The 14,875-nt window shown below is 43.4% G+C and overlaps 1 protein-coding gene across 1 annotated transcript in view; it reads right to left on the minus strand.

The window, feature by feature from the left end:
- Window positions 1-5,318: 5,318 nt before the first annotated feature.
- Window positions 5,319-14,875, minus strand: part of LOC140412292 (junctional adhesion molecule C-like) — a 158,153-nt gene continuing 148,596 nt past the window's right edge. The window contains exon 5 of the mRNA XM_072500816.1: window positions 5,319-6,643. The gene's annotated coding sequence lies outside the window, so the exon portion shown is untranslated. The remainder of the gene's footprint in view (window positions 6,644-14,875) is intronic.

Genomic DNA, 14,875 nt, shown 5'->3' on the forward strand with positions numbered 1-14,875 from the left:
AATTGTTTTATTTGTAGTCGCTTGATTACAATTTGAAAGTCATTTAAAAGGCAATTCGTAGACAATTCGAAGCTTTCAGAGAATTACAGACATTATCTTTCTTTGCTTAGGCAGACAGCTCGAAAGTAACTTTTAAAAGGTCAAAGTCTGGCAATGAAACATGAAGAGAGAGAGAAAGCTAATCTTCAGCTAAACTCAAACTCAAAGTCAAAAGTGGACTAACATCACTGACACAGACTAACAGACTGACAGAACCCCCAAAGACAATTAACCTAAAAACTAAAACACTAAACCTAAAATGGCGGGGAGAAACATTTCAGTTATACACTTTCATATCTGTCTTAAGTCGTCTAATCACCCCCCAATATAATCCGAATTGGTTTGGGTTAGACTCAAACCCATTTGATTTGATGGCAAGCCGTCCATCTTCAATGTGCAACATCAGCTTTTTAATTGTTTCATGTCTACATGTTATGGAATGTGATATTCTGCTAATCTTTTAGCTGGTTTGGCTAATGTAACAATTGAGACTTCATATCGAGAATATATATATGATTCAATGCTCTTACAAACTGCATTGGACTCGTGCCACCTAGTTGCCATGGAACTCGGTCCTTGGCCTTGACAATTAGCACAAGCAGTGTCAAATTGTCTTGCAACTGTGCTGCTATAATCTTATCATGGAATTTTATGCTATTTCATGTATCATATTGAAGTCCTGAATTTATGTGTGCTGAAATTCTCATCTTTTAAAAATGAGTACTAAAAACAGCTATCTTTTACCTATACTAGTTGTATTTGAAATACCTGGCTTCTACAGTCGGCCCTTTGATAAATCGAAAAATTGAGATATATCAGAAAAGATTAAAATACATCATTAATGCGATAGGATAGGTAAAAGTGCAAAGAATCATTGCAGTTTTAAACAATAAAATTGACACTTAAAATACAACAGGCATTTCAAAATAATTATTATAATTAATACATTAATCAAATTTGATCACATTGGTAATTAATAATAACTTCATGTAAAATTATTATACAATAAAAGTTGAACATATGATCTAGTAATAAATGGTAAAATGATTATCAAAATGGACATCCTCTGGATTATACACAAAAGCTTGTTGAAAGGGTTAATTTTCTTACAGAGACAAAAAGAGGCGTATAGCTTGGAATGAAGCCATTCGCATCTTTAAACTTTTTTTTGTCACTCAAATGGACTGGGAGTAAAAGTTGGATTGCTGCCAAATTCCCGTTATCAAATTTCTTTGAACAACCTGTTCTTTTGGCTTTTAATCAAAGATTGTTGGGTTTTTTTTGAAACCAGCTTCCACATTGTTTGAAGTTTTAATTTCCAGGCTAATTCCAAACATTTATTTTAAAATATCAAATTCAATAACTTATTAAATATATAACTGAACCAATCTTGTGCTGTATCTTGATTTTCTGTAGATGAATTTGTCGATTCTGTTAAAGGAAACACAGCTAACAAGATATGTTAATTTCTTTAAATTAATAAAGCAACGTTCAGAATGACAGTTTTCTTAAGTTGACAGTTCTTGGCATGTATTTTTAGCGATACATTGAGGTTTCTTTAGCTGCTTTGATGGCAGCCGTTCTGTTCTGAGTAAGTTCCCTTTTTCGTTTGGAAATTTTCTGTCCCAAGTAAACATCTTTCTGGGCAATTTGTGCTTTGTGAAAGCTAGCTTTGTGACTGTTAGTACTGAGGTGGTTCAAGACCACCCGTAAGTCTTTGTCATGATCATCTTTATTGATGGAGGTTATCAGAACATCATCTTCATATTGGATAATGGTGGAAGGCCGAACAGGCAGTTGCCTGAGATGATTCTGTAAAGCCATGTGGTAAACAGTTGGGCTATTATGATACTGTTGTTGATTAACTGTAAAAGCAAACCATGGTTGTAGTTGCTTAGCCAGTGTTGCTGACCAGAAGCCATACTGGGTGTGTCTTGTTGGTACGTGTTACATGGTTGACCACGAGTGGAAATGTATTGTAGTGAACATTGTCTACTTCATTATCATCTCTTGAATCCATCCATTCTTTTTGATAGCATTTTGCCATCCAGTGTCCTACTCTACCACAGAAAAGACATTGTGGTATTTCCTTACGTGATTTTAATGGAGCAAGGGTACATGTTTGCCCTGGCGCTGGTGGTGAAATTGTAGTTACTGCTGATATTCCTGCAGGTGCTGCAACAGCCGCCGCTGGAGCAGCAGGTAACATGGGCTGGATTTGAGCAATAGGCTGCATTTGAGCAGCTGCAGTGTTAAAAGTTGCCTGATTGTGCAAACCACGATCTATCTGAATGCATCGGTCAACTATGTCTCGGTATGTGCCAGCTGTGGCCCAAGCTGGTAAAACCAAATTCAAGGCAGCAGAAACTCCAGGTTTAACACCGGCTATAAAAGCCGTTTTTAATGGACTTAAAGTGCTTGCATCCCATGTGTCATTTTCCTGGTCGAGTGTCATCCCTGAATATTCCATCCAAGTATGTAAAAATCTTTCCTCAAAATCCTGAATATCTTCATTTTTTTGAAAGCAAGCTGTGATCTTAGACCAATTGGTCCTCGGGGGGCGAAATTGTAACAGCCAATTCTTGATTGTTAGCCAACCAGCTTCTAAATTTTGCAAATCGTCTCCAAGGGCAACTTCTACTTCATTTCTAAGGGTTGAACTTATACGAGTACCTAGCATGATAGTCAGAATTTGTACTCCATCAAGTGGGTGGAGACTGTAAATGGCTTGTAATCTGTGAATTCCATCCCATGTGGTCATACCACCCTTTTTAGGGTGTGGAAGACCCTTGGACCATTCGTCAATTTTAGAAGGATCAATTTGTTCATGAACCCATTGGTGGTCAAATATGTTTCTAGTGATAGTTTCACCATCTTCTTCTCTTTTTTTGCTTCCAACTCTAACCCGTTTGTGTTTTAAAGGGGCTAGTCAAATTACTTTAGTATTTTGTATCGTAGGAACACTATCTTCGTCGGATTCATCCGACAGAGGAAATGATTTATGTTTAACAATTGATCTTGGCTGGGCAATTGCCGATTGTGCCACTAGGTGGGTGGCTTGGACTGCTTTCTGAGTTTGTTCAATCTTTTGTACAGAAAGCATGTTTGTCAAAGAATTACAGTGTTCAGTCACGCTGTTTATATTTCTTTCTAAAACACATCTTTCTTTCATTAACTTGCAATTTTCAAGTTCAATTCGCTCAGTTTTTAATTGCAATTGTCGGTATTTTGACTCCACTTCAAAGACTTGATTTTGGAATTCTGTTATTTGAAAAGATAACTGCTGGAGTTCAGAGGTTTTGTTTCGCAAATCTGTTTTAATTTCATCAGAATGCTCAAGTTTGGATTTTGCATCTTGCAAATCTGTTTCAAGTTTGGATTTTGCATCTTGCAATTCTGTTTTAATTTCATCATAATGCTCAAGTTTGGATTTTGCAACTTGCAAATCTGTTTTAATTTCATCAGAATGCACAAGTTTGGATTTTGCAACTTGCAAATCTGTTTTAATTTCATCAGAATGCTCAAGTTTGGATTTTGCATCTTGCAAATCTGTTTAAATTTCATCATAATGCTCAAGTTTGGATTTTGCAACTTGCAAATCTGTTTTAATTTCATCAGAATGCTCAAGTTTGGATTTTGCATCTTGCAAATCTGTTTCAAGTTTGGATTTTGCATCTTGCAATTCTGTTTTAATTTCATCATAATGCTCAAGTTTGGATTTTGCAACTTGCAAATCTGTTTTAATTTCATCAGAATGCTCAAGTTTGGATTTTGCATCTTGCAAATCTGTTTTAATTTTATCATAATGCTCAAGTTTGGATTTTGCAACTTGCAAATCTGTTTTAATTTCATCAGAATGCTCAAGTTTGGATTTTGCAACTTGCAAATCTGTTTTAATTTCATCAGAATGCTCAAGTTTGGATTTTGCATCTTGCAAATCTGTTTCAAGTTTGGATTTTGCATCTTGCAATTCTTCAACAACTGCAATTAGTTGCCTTTTAGTAGACCTATACTCATCATCACTTCGTTCAGTATTTAATTGCAGCTGTTGGTATTTTGACTCCATTTTAAAAACTTGATTTTGGAATTCTGACTCCACTTTAAAAACTTGATTTTGAAATTCTGCGATTTGAACATTTAACTGCTGGAGTTCAGAGGTTTTATTTTGCAAATCTGTTCTAATTTCATCATAATGCTCAAGTTTGGGTTTTGCATCTTGCAAATCTTCAAGAACTGCACTTAGTTGGTCTTTAGTGGACTGAAGCTGATGATCACTTTTATTTTTAACAATGATCTCTTGCTGACTGTGTATCTGTCCCGTAATTACCAGGGACCATTTTACACGTTCTGCACCGTGTAATCGTGTGCATTTTCCCAATGCTCTCTTGATATTATTGAAGGACCACTGTCCTCTGGGGATATCATACTTTGATTCAATATTTTTTGAGGTTTCACAGAGGTTAAAATGTCTACGAGTGAAAGATCTACAATCCCCCAACATATCTTCAACAGAAACATCTGGTATTCCAGCACCCCCCTTGGATGTAGTGGGGAGTAATTTTCTGTCTGCTAAAGGCTCTGAATCTACACTTTGATTTGGATCCGCCATAACTTTTCTTGATCGCTGACTGCCGTTTTATTTTAGTTACTGCAGTGACTAATCTTCCAGTCACGTCTGATAGTCTGAACGACTGGCACTTGATTTATTTAACACAGTCTATAAAAAATGTTCTTTTCAAGGGTCGAAATACTGATTGATGCGGCTTTAAGACTTTTAATGGGTGAAAAAGATATTTCTTACCCTAGTCTAGCCGTGGGTTCCGGCTGTCTTCTGGGCCTCCTCCGATTATCTCCGAAGCTTCCTGAAGGTTCCCGACCTCCTCCGATTATCTTCGAAGCTTTCCGTCGTCACCTGGGCCTCCGAAGGTCGTCCTCAGTACTCCCCCCTTCTGCCTGACTACGCCAAAATGAATGACTTGTAATCAGAAGATTCTAGGTTGGACTCCTGGCTGGCTCGCCAAAATGAAGGAATCTCTAATTTATAGGGAATCTTAACCTGTCGAACTACACCAAGTTTGGAGGAAGCTTAGTTGATGAATCAAGTCCTGGCGCAATACGACAAGTTGTAAGATTTGTAATATTTGTAGACTATGTCAAGTTGTTCGATTCCTCGTATTATTCGACTGTGTATAGTTGAAGGAATTTATATCATCTCTGCTATTCGGTTATCAGTAGCACTTTGCGAATACTGGAACTCAGCAGAAATTTGCAGTATAAACTTCTCAGGTGCCAAAAGGAATTGTTTTATTTGTAGTCGCTTGATTACAATTTGAAAGTCATTTAAAAGGCAATTCGTAGACAATTCGAAGCTTTCAGAGAATTACAGACATTATCTTTCTTTGCTTAGGCAGACAGCTCGAAAGTAACTTTTAAAAGGTCAAAGTCTGGCAATGAAACATGAAGAGAGAGAGAAAGCTAATCTTCAGCTAAACTCAAACTCAAAGTCAAAAGTGGACTAACATCACTGACACAGACTAACAGACTGACAGAACCCCCAAAGACAATTACCCTAAAAACTAAAACACTAAACCTAAAATGGCGGGGAGAAACTTTTCAGTTATACACTTTCATAACTGTCTTAAGTCGTCTAATCACACCCCAATATAATCCTAATTGGTTTGGGTTAGACTCAAACCCATTTGATTTGATGGCAAGCCGTCCATCTTCAATGTGCAACATCAGCTTTTTAATTGTTTCATGTCTACATGTTATGGAATGTGATATTTTACTAATCTTTTAGCTGGTTTGGCTAATGTAACAATTGAGACTTCATATCGAGAATATATATATGATTCAATGCTCTTACAAACTGCATTGGACTCGTGCCACCTAGTTGCCATGGAACTCGGTCCTTGGCCTTGACAATTAGCACAAGCAGTGTCAAATTGTCTTGCAACTGTGCTGCTATAATCTTATCATGGAATTTTATGCTATTTCATGTATCATATTGAAGTCCTGAATTTATGTGTGCTGAAATTCTCATCTTTTAAAAATGAGTACTAAAACAGCTATCTTTTACCTATACTAGTTGTATTTGAAATACCTGGCTTCTACAGTAGTCCAGTGATATCAGGGTCTGAGTGTCCAGTGATATCAGGGTCTGAGTGTCCAGTAATATCAGGGTCTGAGTGTCCAGTAATATCAGGGTCTGAGTGTCCAGTAATATCAGGGTCGAGTGTCCAGTAATATCAGGGTCTGAGTGTCCAGTAATATCGGGGTCTGAGTGTCCAGTAATATCAGGGTCTGAGTGTCCAGTAATATCAGGGTCTGAGTGTCCAGTAATATCAGGGTCTGGGAGTCCAGTAATATCAGGGTCTGGGAGTCCAGTTTAAGACGGGCTGATTGGACTCAGTGTGGTCAGTAATCGAGAACATTATCATGTTGCAGTAACTCAGTTGCAGCCTCAGCAATGACAGAAATATCCGGGTGATTAGTTGCGTTTCACAGAAGCATATTCGGAGTTTGTTTCGGACGGTGTTACTGCTGCACAGGCTTTGCTGTGTTTGAGCTGCAGTTCAGCATAATGGACTTGATCATCATTTGACTGAAACACAATAAAAACATTGGATATTGACTCTGACGGTTCCATTTGATTGGGGAGATGTGCAATAATCACTTTATATTAGTTATATTTTGGATGAATATTAACTTAACCAACTTAATACTGTGAATAATTAAATGAATGTCCACTGTAAATGATGTCTCACTGTTGTATAACTCTCACAACACCAGGTTAAAGTCCAGCAGGTTTGTTTGGAATCACTAGCTTTCGGAGCGCAGCTCCTCCACTGACCTGAGGAAGGAGCAGCGCTCCGAAAGCTAGTGACATCGAAACAAACCTGTTGGACTTTAACCTGGTGTTGTAAGACCTCTTACTGTGCTCACCCCAGTCCAACGCCGGCATCTCCACATCATGTTGTATAAATGTAACAGTTTGATTATTGTCAGTGAATATTTAAAATTGGTGAATGATCAGTTCCCATCTTCATGTTAATTATTATTAATGATCACTGTAACTGACAGATTCACAGAACTGGATATGCACGGCATCGGTCTGAAGGTTACAGACCTCTGCAAATATAAAAATACAGCAGTGACACATTCTATAAATCCATTGTCATTGTTACAGCGTTCCTGGTAAGTTGATTCATTGTGGTTTCTGAAATGAATCATTTCTACAGTTTTATATCTTGTGAAAGTCTGTATGTTGATCCATTCACTTACCTCAGGAGCAGGAGCTGCCAGATTGTCAGTGTGTTTTTGATCTGAGAGATAAGGGGCGGGGTTCTCTGTTTGCTGACGCTGAAATCAGGAAACCCGATTGGGCGGAGAATTGGTTCCGACGGCAAAATCGCGACGGGTGTCGATTTGAGGCCAAATCGCGATTCTCTGTCACCTCGACAGCGGGGTCTATGCGTTTCACCCCACACGTACAGTAAACACTGTTTGCATATCATTAGCGGGCCCGACCCGGTATCCTCCGGGGGCCTCCGCGACGCTCCGCCTCCGATAGGCCGAGTTCCCAACGCTGCGGTTCTCTCGTGCTTTTAGAAATGGTGGGACCGGCGTGGCGGGTGCTGAGGGAGAGAGAGGGGGTAGGACACAGAGAGGAGCGACTGCGGGCTGCCAGGCCGCACACTGCCTGGGCTGGCTGGGGTGGGGTGTCCCGTGCCTGGGCACTGCCCACCATTATTGTGGCCATCTTGCTGTGAACCCACTGACCACCCACCTTGGCACCTGGTTCTGCAGAGAGACAACGGCCATATGGGCACCCCAACCCCTCCACCCCCGCACCCTACCCTCCACCAACACCCATCCCCTCACCCCACCACCACCTACCAGCGGCCCGCCCAGGGCAACACCCACAGTAGCCCCTGCCGGGACCATGACGCATACCCTTGGCAAGGGCAGTGCCAGCCAATGGTACCACTGGCATCAGGGACGGGCACCAGGGCCAGAATCCCGCAAGGTGCCAGCCACTATCGGGGCCTAGGGTGCGGGTGTGGCGGGGTGGCGAGGGGGGGACATGTGGTGATGTGCATCACTGTAAATACATGTAAGCTAGACAGACACTAGAGGGAGCACCAGAAACATCACACACACACACTCAACCAATAGATAAGTTAGATGGGCGGCGACCAATGGACATTCACGATACACAAGGAGGTGACACGACCACAGGGGGGCATTACACCAACCCAGACATAAAGGACACCACACACATGATCTGCCCTTTGGCCAGTGGAGACAGTCAGTGAGGAGAGGCACAGGGTTGATTCATTATCACACCCACCACGTGGAAGTCAGCAGCTGGTTAGTCAGTTTAGGGAGCTACAATAGGATTAGCAGTAGTGTCGAACTCAAGTTATAAAAGTGTACATAGTGTAAATAAATGAGTTGAAGTTATTTACACGTCTCGACCTTCCTTGACAAACGCAACACAAGGAAGCCGCTTATGTTACAAAGGAAACTTAACAAAACAGGACAGGCGGGGGCGGAGTCCATGGTGCAAAATGTGTCCACCATGTAGCCTGCTGGACCTGGTTGGGTACGGGGGGGTACGCAACATGTAACATGTCGACCTTTCACCCACTGCAGACAATAGATATTGAAATACAACCAGCAATGGGGGCCTTCCTGCCGGTCTCCGCAGCCCTGGGGGATGCCCTGCGGCTGTACGAGCTGGAGCTGCCCGAGGGGGAGGAGGCTGAGCGGAGATTTCTACACCCTCCTCTGTCTTTCCTAAAGATCCACCAGCCCGGAATGTTCTTCCCCGGAATGTTATATCCCTGAATGATTATACCCCGGAATGTTATATCCCGGAATGTTATAGAACATAGAACATAGAACAATACAGCGCAGTACAGGCCCTTCGGCCCACGATGTTGCACCGAAACAAAAGCCACCTAACCTACACTATGCCATTATCATCCATATGTTTATCCAATAAACTTTTAAATGCCCTCAATGTTGGCGAGTTCACTACTGTAGCAGGTAGGGCATTCCACGGCCTCACTACTCTTTGCGTAAAGAACCTACCTCTGGCCTCTGTCCTATATCTATTACCCCTCAGTTTAAAGTTATGTCCCCTCGTGCCAGCCATATCCATCCGCGGGAGAAGGCTCTCACTGTCCACCCTATCCAACCCCCTAATCATTTTGTATGCCTCTATTAAGTCTCCTCTTAACCTTCTTCTCTCCAACGAAAACAACCTCAAGTCCATCAGCCTTTCCTCATAAGAGTTTCCCTCCATACCAGGCAACATCCTGGTAAATCTCCTCTGCACCCGCTCCAAAGCCTCCACGTCCTTCCTATAATGCGGTGACCAGAACTGTACGCAATACTCCAAATGCGGCCGTACCAGAGTTCTGTACAGCTGCAACATGACCTCCCGACTCCGGAACTCAATCCTTCTACCAATAAAGGCCAACACTCCATAGGCCTTCTTCACAACCCTATCAACCTGGGTGGCAACTTTCAGGGATCTATGTACATGGACACCTAGATCCCTCTGCTCATCCACACTTTCAAGAACTTTACCATTAGCCAAATATTCCGCATTGCTGTTATTCCTTCCAAAGTGAATCACCTCACACTTCTCTACTTTAAACTCCATTTGCCACCTCTCAGCCCAGCTCTGCAGCTTATCTATATCCCCCTGTAACCTGCTACATCCTTCCACACTATCGACAACACCACCGACTTTCGTATCGTCTGCAAATTTACTCACCCACCCTTCTGCGCCTTCCTCTAGGTCATTGATAAAAATGACAAACAGCAACGGCCCCAGAACAGATCCTTGTGGTACTCCACTTGTGACTGTACTCCATTCTGAACATTTCCCATCAACCACCACCCTCTGTCTTCTTTCAGCTAGCCAATTTCTGATCCACATCTCTAAATCACCCTCAATCCCCAGCCTCCGTATTTTCTGCAATAGCCTACCGTGGGGAACCTTATCAAACGCTTTGCTGAAATCCATATACACCACATCAACTGCTCTACCCTCGTCTACCTGTTCAGTCACCTTCTCAAAGAACTCAATAAAGTTTGTGAGGCATGACCTACCCTTCACAAAGCCATGCTGACTATCCCTGATCATATTATTCCTATCTAGATGATTATAAATCTTGTCTCTTATAATCCCCTCCAAGACTTTACCCACTACAGACGTGAGGCTCACCGGTCTATAGTTGCCGGGGTTGTCTCTGCTCCCCTTTTTGAACAAAGGGACCACATTTGCTGTCCTCCAGTCCTCTGGCACTATTCCTGTAGCCAATGATGACATAAAAATCAAAGCCAAAGGTCCAGCAATCTCTTCCCTGGCCTCCCAGAGAATCCTAGGATAAATCCCATCAGGTCCCGGGGACTTATCTATTTTCAGCCTGTCCAGAATTGCCAACACCTCTTCCCTACGTACCTCAATGCCATCTATTCTATTAGCCTGGGGCTCAGCATTCTCCTCCACAACATTATCTTTTTCCTGAGTGAATACTGACGAAAAATATTCATTTAGTATCTCGCCTATCTCTTCAGACTCCACACACAATTTCCCATCCCTGTCCTTGACTGGTCCTACTCTTTCCCTAGTCATTCGCTTATTCCTGACATACCTATAGAAAGCTTTTGGGTTTTCCTTGATCCTTCCTGCCAAATATTTCTCATGTCCCCTCCTTGCTCGTCTTAGCTCTCTCTTTAGATCCTTCCTTGCTACCTTGTAACTATCCATCGCCCCAACCGAAACTTCACACTTCATCTTCACATAGGCCTCCTTCTTCCTCTTAACAATAGATTCCACTTCCTTGGTAAACCACGGTTCCCTCGCTCGACGCCTTCCTCCCTGTCTGACCGGTACATACTTATCAAGAACACGCAGTAGCTGATCCTTGAACAAGCCCCACTTATCCAGTGTGCCCAACACTTGCAGCCTACTTCTCCACCTTATCCCCCCCAAGTCACGTCTAATGGCATCATAATTGCCCTTCCCCCAGCTATAACTCTTGCCCTGCGGTGTATACTTATCCCTTTCCATCATTAACGTAAACGTCACCGAATTGTGGTCACTGTCCCCAAAGTGCTCTCCTACCTCCAAAGCCAACACCTGGCCTGGTTCATTACCCAAAACCAAATCCAACGTGGCCTCGCCTCTTGTTGGCCTGTCAACATATTGTTTCAGGAAACCCTCCTGCACACACTGTACAAAAAATGACCCATCTATTGTACTCGAACTATAACTTTTCCAGTCAATATTTGGAAAGTTAAAGTCTCCCATAATAACTACCTTGTTACTTTCGCTCATATCCAGAATCATCTTCGCCATCCTTTCCTCTACATCCCTCGAACTATTAGGAGGCCTATAAAAAACTCCCAACAGGGTGACCTCTCCTTTCCTGTTTCTAACTTCAGCCCATACTACCTCGGAAGAAGAGTCCCCATCTAGCATCCTCTCCGCCACCGTAATACTGCTCTTGACTAGCAGCGCCACACCTCCCCTCTTTTGCCTCCTTCTCTGAGCTTACTAAAACACCTGAACCCCGGAACCTGCAACATCCATTCCTGTCCCTGCTCTATCCATGTCTCCGAAATGGCCACAACATCGAAGTCCCAGGTACCAACCCATGCTGCCAGTTCCCCTACCTTGTTTCGTATACTCCTGGCATTGAAGTAGACACACTTCAAACCACCTACCTGAACACTGGCCCCCTCCTGCGACGTCAAATCTGTGCTCCTGACCTCTATACTCTCATTCTCCCTTACCCTAAAACTACAATCCAGGTTCCCATGCCCCTGCTGCATTAGTTTAAACCCCCCCAAAGAGCACTAACAAATCTCCCCCCCAGGATATTTGTGCCCCTCAGGTTCAGATGTAGACCATCCTGTCTGTAGAGGTCCCACCTTCCCCAGAAAGAGCCCCAGTTATCCAGAAATCTGAATCCCTCCCGCCTGCACCATCCCTGTAGCCACGTGTTTAAATGCTCTCTCTCCCTATTCCTCATCTCACTATCACGTGGCACGGGCAACAACCCAGAGATAACAACTCTGTTTGTTCTAGTTCTGAGCTTCCATCCTAGCTCCCTGAAAGCCTGCCTGACATCCTTGTCCCCTTTCCTACCTATGTCGTTAGTGCCAATGTGGACCACGACTTGGGACTGCTCCCCCTCCCCCCTAAGGACCCGGAAAACACGATCCGAGACATCACGTACCCTTGCACCTGGGAGGCAACATACCAAACGCGAGTCTCTCACGCTCCCACAAAATCTCCTATCTGTGCCCCTGACTATAGAGTCCCCAATTACTAATGCTCTGCTCCTCTCCCCCCTTCCCTTCTGAGCAACAGGGACAGACTCCGTGCTAGAGGCCCGTACCCCATGGCTTACCCCTGGTAAGTCCCCCCCACAAGTATCCAAAGCGGTATACTTGTTTCTCAGGGGAACGACCGCAGGGGATCCCTGCACCGACTGCTTTTTCCCAGTCCCTCTTACAGTTACCCACCTATCTCCAATCTTTGGTGTAACTAATTCCCTGAAGCTGCTATCTATGACCCCTTCTGCCTCCCAAATGATCCGAAGTTCTTCCAACTCCAGCTCCAGTTCCCTAACTCGGTCTTGGAGGAGCTGGAGATGGCAGCACTTCCTGCAGGTAAAATCAGCAGGGACACTAACTGCATCCCTCACCTCAAACATCCTGCAGGAGGAACATTGCACTCCCTTCCCTGCCATCCCTCTAACTTTCTACCAAGATCTGGCTAACAACTAAATTAAATTTTTATTAAAAATAATAATAATATAATAAAATATGGTACTTACCTCAGACCAATGGGTTTTATTATTAGGTTAGAGGAGGAGGGTGGGTGGGAGACACTACACGTGTAGTGTCTCGGGTTTCCTCTCCACCAGAATTTATTGGTGAGGGTCTTCCCAGACGTCCGCGGGTCAACTTCCTGTTCCCGCCTAAAAAACTAATTTAAAAAAAAAGAAAAATTCTCAGCTCCTGCTGAAATTGACTAACCAGCCAGCTCCACTCCCGCCGAAATCGACTGGCCTGCCCCTGCAAAGACAAGTGCTTTTAAAGGACAGACTTACCTCCCAGCAACCTCCTTCCGCACTGCTCCCGCTGAAACTGACTCACCAGCTGTTCTCACGCCGAAATCGACTGGCCTGCCCCTGCAAAGACAAGTGCTTTTAAAGGTTGACTTACCTCCCAGCAGCCACTTCCGCAATGCTCCCGCTGAAACTGACTCACCAGCTGTTCTCACGCCGAAATCGACGGAATGATATACCCCGGAATGTTATGTCCCAGAATGTTCTTCCCCAGAATGTTATATCCCGGAATGTTATACCCCCAAATGTTATATCCCGGAATGTTATATCCCGGAATGTTATTCCCAGGAATGTTATACCCCGGAATGTTATACCCCGGAATGTTATTCCCAGGAATGTTATATCCCTGAATGTTATACCCTGGAATGTTATACCCCGGAATGTTATATCCCGGAATGTTATACCCCCGAATGATATTCCCAGGAATGTTATACCCCGGAATGTTATATCCCGGAATGTTATTCCCAGGAATGTTATGCACCGGAATGTTATACCCCGGAATGTTATACCCCGGAATGTTATTCCCAGGAATGTTATATCCCTGAATGTTATACCCTGGAATGTTATACCCCGGAATGTTATATCCCGGAATGTTATACCCCCGAATGATATTCCCAGGAATGTTATACCCCGGAATGTTATATCCCGGAATGTTATTCCCAGGAATGTTATGCACCGGAATGTTATACCCCGGAATGTTATACCCCGGAATGTTATTCCCAGTAATGTTATACCTCGGAATGTTTTTCCCGGAATGTTATATCCCGGAATGTTATATACCGGAATGTTATATACCCTGGAATGTTATACCCCGGAATGTTATACCCCGGAATGTTATTCCCAGGAATGTTAGATCCCGGCAGGTTAGATCCCGGCATGTTAGATCCCGGAATATTAGATCCCGGAATATTATACCCCGGAATGTTATACCCCGGAATGTTATACCCCGGAATGATATTCCCGGGAATGTTATAACCGGGAATGTTATAACCGGGAATGTTATAACCGGAATGTTCTACCCCGGAATGTTCTAACCGGAATGTTCTACCCGGAATGTAAGTACCTCAAATGTTAAACTGCCAGTCCTGCCCCTCCCATACAGTGGTCTCTGTGAGGGCAACAGTATCACAATCCACACCATTAACTCATAAGTGTTACCGATTACACTCTTATCGAGAGAGAGAGAGAGAGAGAGAGATAGAAAGAGAGAGAGAGAGAGAGGGAGAGAGAGAGTGGGACTGAGAGAGAGAGAGAGGGAGAGACAGACACAGACACAGAGAGATAGACAGACAGAGAGACAGAGAGAGAAACAGACAGAGAGAGAGAGATGTCATGTTGGGGGTTCTGGTTCACAAACAAGCCAACATTGCTGGAAGTGGTGTAACGCTATTTTATTAACTGTTCAACTATGCTACATACTGTAAACGTGGGTATGAGCAATACCAGCTTAACTGTGGACCCTTTCCTATCACTATCTAGGTGAGGCACTCAGCACATGGTGAATGTCTGTGATGCAGGCTGTGAGCTCTGTGCTCTGAGCTGGCTGCTGCTAGAATGAGCGGGAACTCTCCTGTCCCCTTTCTTTATAGTGCGTGTGCTCTCACTGGTGATTGGCTGCGGCGTTGTGTATGTTGATTGGTCCCACTGCATGTCCATCAGTCTGTGTGTCTGCACCA

Source organism: Scyliorhinus torazame, chromosome 1, assembly GCF_047496885.1.
Source record: "Scyliorhinus torazame isolate Kashiwa2021f chromosome 1, sScyTor2.1, whole genome shotgun sequence".
Taxonomy (NCBI): domain Eukaryota; kingdom Metazoa; phylum Chordata; class Chondrichthyes; order Carcharhiniformes; family Scyliorhinidae; genus Scyliorhinus; species Scyliorhinus torazame.